The sequence below is a fragment of the Balearica regulorum genome, unplaced genomic scaffold, assembly GCF_011004875.1.
Source record: "Balearica regulorum gibbericeps isolate bBalReg1 unplaced genomic scaffold, bBalReg1.pri scaffold_34_arrow_ctg1, whole genome shotgun sequence".
In the NCBI taxonomy this organism is placed as follows: Eukaryota; Metazoa; Chordata; class Aves; order Gruiformes; family Gruidae; genus Balearica; species Balearica regulorum.
Window position 1 is genome coordinate 72,833 of NW_022679072.1, and position 11,290 is coordinate 84,122.

The 11,290-nt window shown below is 50.0% G+C and overlaps 1 protein-coding gene across 1 annotated transcript in view; it reads right to left on the reverse strand.

The window, feature by feature from the left end:
* Window positions 1-11,290, reverse strand: part of LOC142599783 (E3 ubiquitin-protein ligase RBBP6-like) — a 172,835-nt gene that overhangs the window by 23,520 nt on the left and 138,025 nt on the right. The window lies entirely within an intron of this gene.

The following is an 11,290-nucleotide window of genomic DNA, read 5'->3' on the forward strand; positions in this document are numbered from 1 at the left end:
CCCTAAACCCTAACCCTAACCCTAACCCTAACCCTAACCCTAACCCTAACCCTAACCCTAACCCTAACCCTAACCCTAACCCTAACCCTAACCCTAACCCTAACCCTAACCCTAACCCTAACCCTAACCCTAACCCTAACCCTAACCCTAACCCTAACCCTAACCCTAACCCTAACCCTAACCCTAACCCTAACCCTAACCCTAACCCTAACCCTAACCCTAACCCTAACCCTAACCCTAACCCTAACCCTAACCCTAACCCTAACCCTAACCCTAACCCTAACCCTAACCCTAACCCTAACCCTAACCCTAACCCTAACCCTAACCCTAACCCTAACCCTAACCCTAACCCTAACCCTAACCCTAACCCTAACCCTAACCCTAACCCTAACCCTAACCCTAACCCTAACCCTAACCCTAACCCTAACCCTAACCCTAACCCTAACCCTAACCCTAACCCTAACCCTAACCCTAACCCTAACCCTAACCCTAACCCTAACCCTAACCCTAACCCTAACCCTAACCCTAACCCTAACCCTAACCCTAACCCTAACCCTAACCCTAACCCTAACCCTAACCCTAACCCTAACCCTAACCCTAACCCTAACCCTAACCCTAACCCTAACCCTAACCCTAACCCTAACCCTAACCCTAACCCTAACCCTAACCCTAACCCTAACCCTAACCCTAACCCTAACCCTAACCCTAACCCTAACCCTAACCCTAACCCTAACCCTAACCCTAACCCTAACCCTAACCCTAACCCTAACCCTAACCCTAACCCTAACCCTAACCCTAACCCTAACCCTAACCCTAACCCTAACCCTAACCCTAACCCTAACCCTAACCCTAACCCTAACCCTAACCCTAACCCTAACCCTAACCCTAACCCTAACCCTAACCCTAACCCTAACCCTAACCCTAACCCTAACCCTAACCCTAACCCTAACCCTAACCCTAACCCTAACCCTAACCCTAACCCTAACCCTAACCCTAACCCTAACCCTAACCCTAACCCTAACCCTAACCCTAACCCTAACCCTAACCCTAACCCTAACCCTAACCCTAACCCTAACCCTAACCCTAACCCTAACCCTAACCCTAACCCTAACCCTAACCCTAACCCTAACCCTAACCCTAACCCTAACCCTAACCCTAACCCTAACCCTAACCCTAACCCTAACCCTAACCCTAACCCTAACCCTAACCCTAACCCTAACCCTAACCCTAACCCTAACCCTAACCCTAACCCTAACCCTAACCCTAACCCTAACCCTAACCCTAACCCTAACCCTAACCCTAACCCTAACCCTAACCCTAACCCTAACCCTAACCCTAACCCTAACCCTAACCCTAACCCTAACCCTAACCCTAACCCTAACCCTAACCCTAACCCTAACCCTAACCCTAACCCTAACCCTAACCCTAACCCTAACCCTAACCCTAACCCTAACCCTAACCCTAACCCTAACCCTAACCCTAACCCTAACCCTAACCCTAACCCTAACCCTAACCCTAACCCTAACCCTAACCCTAACCCTAACCCTAACCCTAACCCTAACCCTAACCCTAACCCTAACCCTAACCCTAACCCTAACCCTAACCCTAACCCTAACCCTAACCCTAACCCTAACCCTAACCCTAACCCTAACCCTAACCCTAACCCTAACCCTAACCCTAACCCTAACCCTAACCCTAACCCTAACCCTAACCCTAACCCTAACCCTAACCCTAACCCTAACCCTAACCCTAACCCTAACCCTAACCCTAACCCTAACCCTAACCCTAACCCTAACCCTAACCCTAACCCTAACCCTAACCCTAACCCTAACCCTAACCCTAACCCTAACCCTAACCCTAACCCTAACCCTAACCCTAACCCTAACCCTAACCCTAACCCTAACCCTAACCCTAACCCTAACCCTAACCCTAACCCTAACCCTAACCCTAACCCTAACCCTAACCCTAACCCTAACCCTAACCCTAACCCTAACCCTAACCCTAACCCTAACCCTAACCCTAACCCTAACCCTAACCCTAACCCTAACCCTAACCCTAACCCTAACCCTAACCCTAACCCTAACCCTAACCCTAACCCTAACCCTAACCCTAACCCTAACCCTAACCCTAACCCTAACCCTAACCCTAACCCTAACCCTAACCCTAACCCTAACCCTAACCCTAACCCTAACCCTAACCCTAACCCTAACCCTAACCCTAACCCTAACCCTAACCCTAACCCTAACCCTAACCCTAACCCTAACCCTAACCCTAACCCTAACCCTAACCCTAACCCTAACCCTAACCCTAACCCTAACCCTAACCCTAACCCTAACCCTAACCCTAACCCTAACCCTAACCCTAACCCTAACCCTAACCCTAACCCTAACCCTAACCCTAACCCTAACCCTAACCCTAACCCTAACCCTAACCCTAACCCTAACCCTAACCCTAACCCTAACCCTAACCCTAACCCTAACCCTAACCCTAACCCTAACCCTAACCCTAACCCTAACCCTAACCCTAACCCTAACCCTAACCCTAACCCTAACCCTAACCCTAACCCTAACCCTAACCCTAACCCTAACCCTAACCCTAACCCTAACCCTAACCCTAACCCTAACCCTAACCCTAACCCTAACCCTAACCCTAACCCTAACCCTAACCCTAACCCTAACCCTAACCCTAACCCTAACCCTAACCCTAACCCTAACCCTAACCCTAACCCTAACCCTAACCCTAACCCTAACCCTAACCCTAACCCTAACCCTAACCCTAACCCTAACCCTAACCCTAACCCTAACCCTAACCCTAACCCTAACCCTAACCCTAACCCTAACCCTAACCCTAACCCTAACCCTAACCCTAACCCTAACCCTAACCCTAACCCTAACCCTAACCCTAACCCTAACCCTAACCCTAACCCTAACCCTAACCCTAACCCTAACCCTAACCCTAACCCTAACCCTAACCCTAACCCTAACCCTAACCCTAACCCTAACCCTAACCCTAACCCTAACCCTAACCCTAACCCTAACCCTAACCCTAACCCTAACCCTAACCCTAACCCTAACCCTAACCCTAACCCTAACCCTAACCCTAACCCTAACCCTAACCCTAACCCTAACCCTAACCCTAACCCTAACCCTAACCCTAACCCTAACCCTAACCCTAACCCTAACCCTAACCCTAACCCTAACCCTAACCCTAACCCTAACCCTAACCCTAACCCTAACCCTAACCCTAACCCTAACCCTAACCCTAACCCTAACCCTAACCCTAACCCTAACCCTAACCCTAACCCTAACCCTAACCCTAACCCTAACCCTAACCCTAACCCTAACCCTAACCCTAACCCTAACCCTAACCCTAACCCTAACCCTAACCCTAACCCTAACCCTAACCCTAACCCTAACCCTAACCCTAACCCTAACCCTAACCCTAACCCTAACCCTAACCCTAACCCTAACCCTAACCCTAACCCTAACCCTAACCCTAACCCTAACCCTAACCCTAACCCTAACCCTAACCCTAACCCTAACCCTAACCCTAACCCTAACCCTAACCCTAACCCTAACCCTAACCCTAACCCTAACCCTAACCCTAACCCTAACCCTAACCCTAACCCTAACCCTAACCCTAACCCTAACCCTAACCCTAACCCTAACCCTAACCCTAACCCTAACCCTAACCCTAACCCTAACCCTAACCCTAACCCTAACCCTAACCCTAACCCTAACCCTAACCCTAACCCTAACCCTAACCCTAACCCTAACCCTAACCCTAACCCTAACCCTAACCCTAACCCTAACCCTAACCCTAACCCTAACCCTAACCCTAACCCTAACCCTAACCCTAACCCTAACCCTAACCCTAACCCTAACCCTAACCCTAACCCTAACCCTAACCCTAACCCTAACCCTAACCCTAACCCTAACCCTAACCCTAACCCTAACCCTAACCCTAACCCTAACCCTAACCCTAACCCTAACCCTAACCCTAACCCTAACCCTAACCCTAACCCTAACCCTAACCCTAACCCTAACCCTAACCCTAACCCTAACCCTAACCCTAACCCTAACCCTAACCCTAACCCTAACCCTAACCCTAACCCTAACCCTAACCCTAACCCTAACCCTAACCCTAACCCTAACCCTAACCCTAACCCTAACCCTAACCCTAACCCTAACCCTAACCCTAACCCTAACCCTAACCCTAACCCTAACCCTAACCCTAACCCTAACCCTAACCCTAACCCTAACCCTAACCCTAACCCTAACCCTAACCCTAACCCTAACCCTAACCCTAACCCTAACCCTAACCCTAACCCTAACCCTAACCCTAACCCTAACCCTAACCCTAACCCTAACCCTAACCCTAACCCTAACCCTAACCCTAACCCTAACCCTAACCCTAACCCTAACCCTAACCCTAACCCTAACCCTAACCCTAACCCTAACCCTAACCCTAACCCTAACCCTAACCCTAACCCTAACCCTAACCCTAACCCTAACCCTAACCCTAACCCTAACCCTAACCCTAACCCTAACCCTAACCCTAACCCTAACCCTAACCCTAACCCTAACCCTAACCCTAACCCTAACCCTAACCCTAACCCTAACCCTAACCCTAACCCTAACCCTAACCCTAACCCTAACCCTAACCCTAACCCTAACCCTAACCCTAACCCTAACCCTAACCCTAACCCTAACCCTAACCCTAACCCTAACCCTAACCCTAACCCTAACCCTAACCCTAACCCTAACCCTAACCCTAACCCTAACCCTAACCCTAACCCTAACCCTAACCCTAACCCTAACCCTAACCCTAACCCTAACCCTAACCCTAACCCTAACCCTAACCCTAACCCTAACCCTAACCCTAACCCTAACCCTAACCCTAACCCTAACCCTAACCCTAACCCTAACCCTAACCCTAACCCTAACCCTAACCCTAACCCTAACCCTAACCCTAACCCTAACCCTAACCCTAACCCTAACCCTAACCCTAACCCTAACCCTAACCCTAACCCTAACCCTAACCCTAACCCTAACCCTAACCCTAACCCTAACCCTAACCCTAACCCTAACCCTAACCCTAACCCTAACCCTAACCCTAACCCTAACCCTAACCCTAACCCTAACCCTAACCCTAACCCTAACCCTAACCCTAACCCTAACCCTAACCCTAACCCTAACCCTAACCCTAACCCTAACCCTAACCCTAACCCTAACCCTAACCCTAACCCTAACCCTAACCCTAACCCTAACCCTAACCCTAACCCTAACCCTAACCCTAACCCTAACCCTAACCCTAACCCTAACCCTAACCCTAACCCTAACCCTAACCCTAACCCTAACCCTAACCCTAACCCTAACCCTAACCCTAACCCTAACCCTAACCCTAACCCTAACCCTAACCCTAACCCTAACCCTAACCCTAACCCTAACCCTAACCCTAACCCTAACCCTAACCCTAACCCTAACCCTAACCCTAACCCTAACCCTAACCCTAACCCTAACCCTAACCCTAACCCTAACCCTAACCCTAACCCTAACCCTAACCCTAACCCTAACCCTAACCCTAACCCTAACCCTAACCCTAACCCTAACCCTAACCCTAACCCTAACCCTAACCCTAACCCTAACCCTAACCCTAACCCTAACCCTAACCCTAACCCTAACCCTAACCCTAACCCTAACCCTAACCCTAACCCTAACCCTAACCCTAACCCTAACCCTAACCCTAACCCTAACCCTAACCCTAACCCTAACCCTAACCCTAACCCTAACCCTAACCCTAACCCTAACCCTAACCCTAACCCTAACCCTAACCCTAACCCTAACCCTAACCCTAACCCTAACCCTAACCCTAACCCTAACCCTAACCCTAACCCTAACCCTAACCCTAACCCTAACCCTAACCCTAACCCTAACCCTAACCCTAACCCTAACCCTAACCCTAACCCTAACCCTAACCCTAACCCTAACCCTAACCCTAACCCTAACCCTAACCCTAACCCTAACCCTAACCCTAACCCTAACCCTAACCCTAACCCTAACCCTAACCCTAACCCTAACCCTAACCCTAACCCTAACCCTAACCCTAACCCTAACCCTAACCCTAACCCTAACCCTAACCCTAACCCTAACCCTAACCCTAACCCTAACCCTAACCCTAACCCTAACCCTAACCCTAACCCTAACCCTAACCCTAACCCTAACCCTAACCCTAACCCTAACCCTAACCCTAACCCTAACCCTAACCCTAACCCTAACCCTAACCCTAACCCTAACCCTAACCCTAACCCTAACCCTAACCCTAACCCTAACCCTAACCCTAACCCTAACCCTAACCCTAACCCTAACCCTAACCCTAACCCTAACCCTAACCCTAACCCTAACCCTAACCCTAACCCTAACCCTAACCCTAACCCTAACCCTAACCCTAACCCTAACCCTAACCCTAACCCTAACCCTAACCCTAACCCTAACCCTAACCCTAACCCTAACCCTAACCCTAACCCTAACCCTAACCCTAACCCTAACCCTAACCCTAACCCTAACCCTAACCCTAACCCTAACCCTAACCCTAACCCTAACCCTAACCCTAACCCTAACCCTAACCCTAACCCTAACCCTAACCCTAACCCTAACCCTAACCCTAACCCTAACCCTAACCCTAACCCTAACCCTAACCCTAACCCTAACCCTAACCCTAACCCTAACCCTAACCCTAACCCTAACCCTAACCCTAACCCTAACCCTAACCCTAACCCTAACCCTAACCCTAACCCTAACCCTAACCCTAACCCTAACCCTAACCCTAACCCTAACCCTAACCCTAACCCTAACCCTAACCCTAACCCTAACCCTAACCCTAACCCTAACCCTAACCCTAACCCTAACCCTAACCCTAACCCTAACCCTAACCCTAACCCTAACCCTAACCCTAACCCTAACCCTAACCCTAACCCTAACCCTAACCCTAACCCTAACCCTAACCCTAACCCTAACCCTAACCCTAACCCTAACCCTAACCCTAACCCTAACCCTAACCCTAACCCTAACCCTAACCCTAACCCTAACCCTAACCCTAACCCTAACCCTAACCCTAACCCTAACCCTAACCCTAACCCTAACCCTAACCCTAACCCTAACCCTAACCCTAACCCTAACCCTAACCCTAACCCTAACCCTAACCCTAACCCTAACCCTAACCCTAACCCTAACCCTAACCCTAACCCTAACCCTAACCCTAACCCTAACCCTAACCCTAACCCTAACCCTAACCCTAACCCTAACCCTAACCCTAACCCTAACCCTAACCCTAACCCTAACCCTAACCCTAACCCTAACCCTAACCCTAACCCTAACCCTAACCCTAACCCTAACCCTAACCCTAACCCTAACCCTAACCCTAACCCTAACCCTAACCCTAACCCTAACCCTAACCCTAACCCTAACCCTAACCCTAACCCTAACCCTAACCCTAACCCTAACCCTAACCCTAACCCTAACCCTAACCCTAACCCTAACCCTAACCCTAACCCTAACCCTAACCCTAACCCTAACCCTAACCCTAACCCTAACCCTAACCCTAACCCTAACCCTAACCCTAACCCTAACCCTAACCCTAACCCTAACCCTAACCCTAACCCTAACCCTAACCCTAACCCTAACCCTAACCCTAACCCTAACCCTAACCCTAACCCTAACCCTAACCCTAACCCTAACCCTAACCCTAACCCTAACCCTAACCCTAACCCTAACCCTAACCCTAACCCTAACCCTAACCCTAACCCTAACCCTAACCCTAACCCTAACCCTAACCCTAACCCTAACCCTAACCCTAACCCTAACCCTAACCCTAACCCTAACCCTAACCCTAACCCTAACCCTAACCCTAACCCTAACCCTAACCCTAACCCTAACCCTAACCCTAACCCTAACCCTAACCCTAACCCTAACCCTAACCCTAACCCTAACCCTAACCCTAACCCTAACCCTAACCCTAACCCTAACCCTAACCCTAACCCTAACCCTAACCCTAACCCTAACCCTAACCCTAACCCTAACCCTAACCCTAACCCTAACCCTAACCCTAACCCTAACCCTAACCCTAACCCTAACCCTAACCCTAACCCTAACCCTAACCCTAACCCTAACCCTAACCCTAACCCTAACCCTAACCCTAACCCTAACCCTAACCCTAACCCTAACCCTAACCCTAACCCTAACCCTAACCCTAACCCTAACCCTAACCCTAACCCTAACCCTAACCCTAACCCTAACCCTAACCCTAACCCTAACCCTAACCCTAACCCTAACCCTAACCCTAACCCTAACCCTAACCCTAACCCTAACCCTAACCCTAACCCTAACCCTAACCCTAACCCTAACCCTAACCCTAACCCTAACCCTAACCCTAACCCTAACCCTAACCCTAACCCTAACCCTAACCCTAACCCTAACCCTAACCCTAACCCTAACCCTAACCCTAACCCTAACCCTAACCCTAACCCTAACCCTAACCCTAACCCTAACCCTAACCCTAACCCTAACCCTAACCCTAACCCTAACCCTAACCCTAACCCTAACCCTAACCCTAACCCTAACCCTAACCCTAACCCTAACCCTAACCCTAACCCTAACCCTAACCCTAACCCTAACCCTAACCCTAACCCTAACCCTAACCCTAACCCTAACCCTAACCCTAACCCTAACCCTAACCCTAACCCTAACCCTAACCCTAACCCTAACCCTAACCCTAACCCTAACCCTAACCCTAACCCTAACCCTAACCCTAACCCTAACCCTAACCCTAACCCTAACCCTAACCCTAACCCTAACCCTAACCCTAACCCTAACCCTAACCCTAACCCTAACCCTAACCCTAACCCTAACCCTAACCCTAACCCTAACCCTAACCCTAACCCTAACCCTAACCCTAACCCTAACCCTAACCCTAACCCTAACCCTAACCCTAACCCTAACCCTAACCCTAACCCTAACCCTAACCCTAACCCTAACCCTAACCCTAACCCTAACCCTAACCCTAACCCTAACCCTAACCCTAACCCTAACCCTAACCCTAACCCTAACCCTAACCCTAACCCTAACCCTAACCCTAACCCTAACCCTAACCCTAACCCTAACCCTAACCCTAACCCTAACCCTAACCCTAACCCTAACCCTAACCCTAACCCTAACCCTAACCCTAACCCTAACCCTAACCCTAACCCTAACCCTAACCCTAACCCTAACCCTAACCCTAACCCTAACCCTAACCCTAACCCTAACCCTAACCCTAACCCTAACCCTAACCCTAACCCTAACCCTAACCCTAACCCTAACCCTAACCCTAACCCTAACCCTAACCCTAACCCTAACCCTAACCCTAACCCTAACCCTAACCCTAACCCTAACCCTAACCCTAACCCTAACCCTAACCCTAACCCTAACCCTAACCCTAACCCTAACCCTAACCCTAACCCTAACCCTAACCCTAACCCTAACCCTAACCCTAACCCTAACCCTAACCCTAACCCTAACCCTAACCCTAACCCTAACCCTAACCCTAACCCTAACCCTAACCCTAACCCTAACCCTAACCCTAACCCTAACCCTAACCCTAACCCTAACCCTAACCCTAACCCTAACCCTAACCCTAACCCTAACCCTAACCCTAACCCTAACCCTAACCCTAACCCTAACCCTAACCCTAACCCTAACCCTAACCCTAACCCTAACCCTAACCCTAACCCTAACCCTAACCCTAACCCTAACCCTAACCCTAACCCTAACCCTAACCCTAACCCTAACCCTAACCCTAACCCTAACCCTAACCCTAACCCTAACCCTAACCCTAACCCTAACCCTAACCCTAACCCTAACCCTAACCCTAACCCTAACCCTAACCCTAACCCTAACCCTAACCCTAACCCTAACCCTAACCCTAACCCTAACCCTAACCCTAACCCTAACCCTAACCCTAACCCTAACCCTAACCCTAACCCTAACCCTAACCCTAACCCTAACCCTAACCCTAACCCTAACCCTAACCCTAACCCTAACCCTAACCCTAACCCTAACCCTAACCCTAACCCTAACCCTAACCCTAACCCTAACCCTAACCCTAACCCTAACCCTAACCCTAACCCTAACCCTAACCCTAACCCTAACCCTAACCCTAACCCTAACCCTAACCCTAACCCTAACCCTAACCCTAACCCTAACCCTAACCCTAACCCTAACCCTAACCCTAACCCTAACCCTAACCCCTAACCCTAACCCTAACCCTAACCCTAACCCTAACCCTAACCCTAACCCTAACCCTAACCCTAACCCTAACCCTAACCCTAACCCTAACCCTAACCCTAACCCTAACCCTAACCCTAACCCTAACCCTAACCCTAACCCTAACCCTAACCCTAACCCTAACCCTAACCCTAACCCTAACCCTAACCCTAACCCTAACCCTAACCCTAACCCTAACCCTAACCCTAACCCTAACCCTAACCCTAACCCTAACCCTAACCCTAACCCTAACCCTAACCCTAACCCTAACCCTAACCCTAACCCTAACCCTAACCCTAACCCTAACCCTAACCCTAACCCTAACCCTAACCCTAACCCTAACCCTAACCCTAACCCTAACCCTAACCCTAACCCTAACCCTAACCCTAACCCTAACCCTAACCCTAACCCTAACCCTAACCCTAACCCTAACCCTAACCCTAACCCTAACCCTAACCCTAACCCTAACCCTAACCCTAACCCTAACCCTAACCCTAACCCTAACCCTAACCCTAACCCTAACCCTAACCCTAACCCTAACCCTAACCCTAACCCTAACCCTAACCCTAACCCTAACCCTAACCCTAACCCTAACCCTAACCCTAACCCTAACCCTAACCCTAACCCTAACCCTAACCCTAACCCTAACCCTAACCCTAACCCTAACCCTAACCCTAACCCTAACCCTAACCCTAACCCTAACCCTAACCCTAACCCTAACCCTAACCCTAACCCTAACCCTAACCCTAACCCTAACCCTAACCCTAACCCTAACCCTAACCCTAACCCTAACCCTAACCCTAACCCTAACCCTAACCCTAACCCTAACCCTAACCCTAACCCTAACCCTAACCCTAACCCTAACCCTAACCCTAACCCTAACCCTAACCCTAACCCTAACCCTAACCCTAACCCTAACCCTAACCCTAACCCTAACCCTAACCCTAACCCTAACCCTAACCCTAACCCTAACCCTAACCCTAACCCTAACC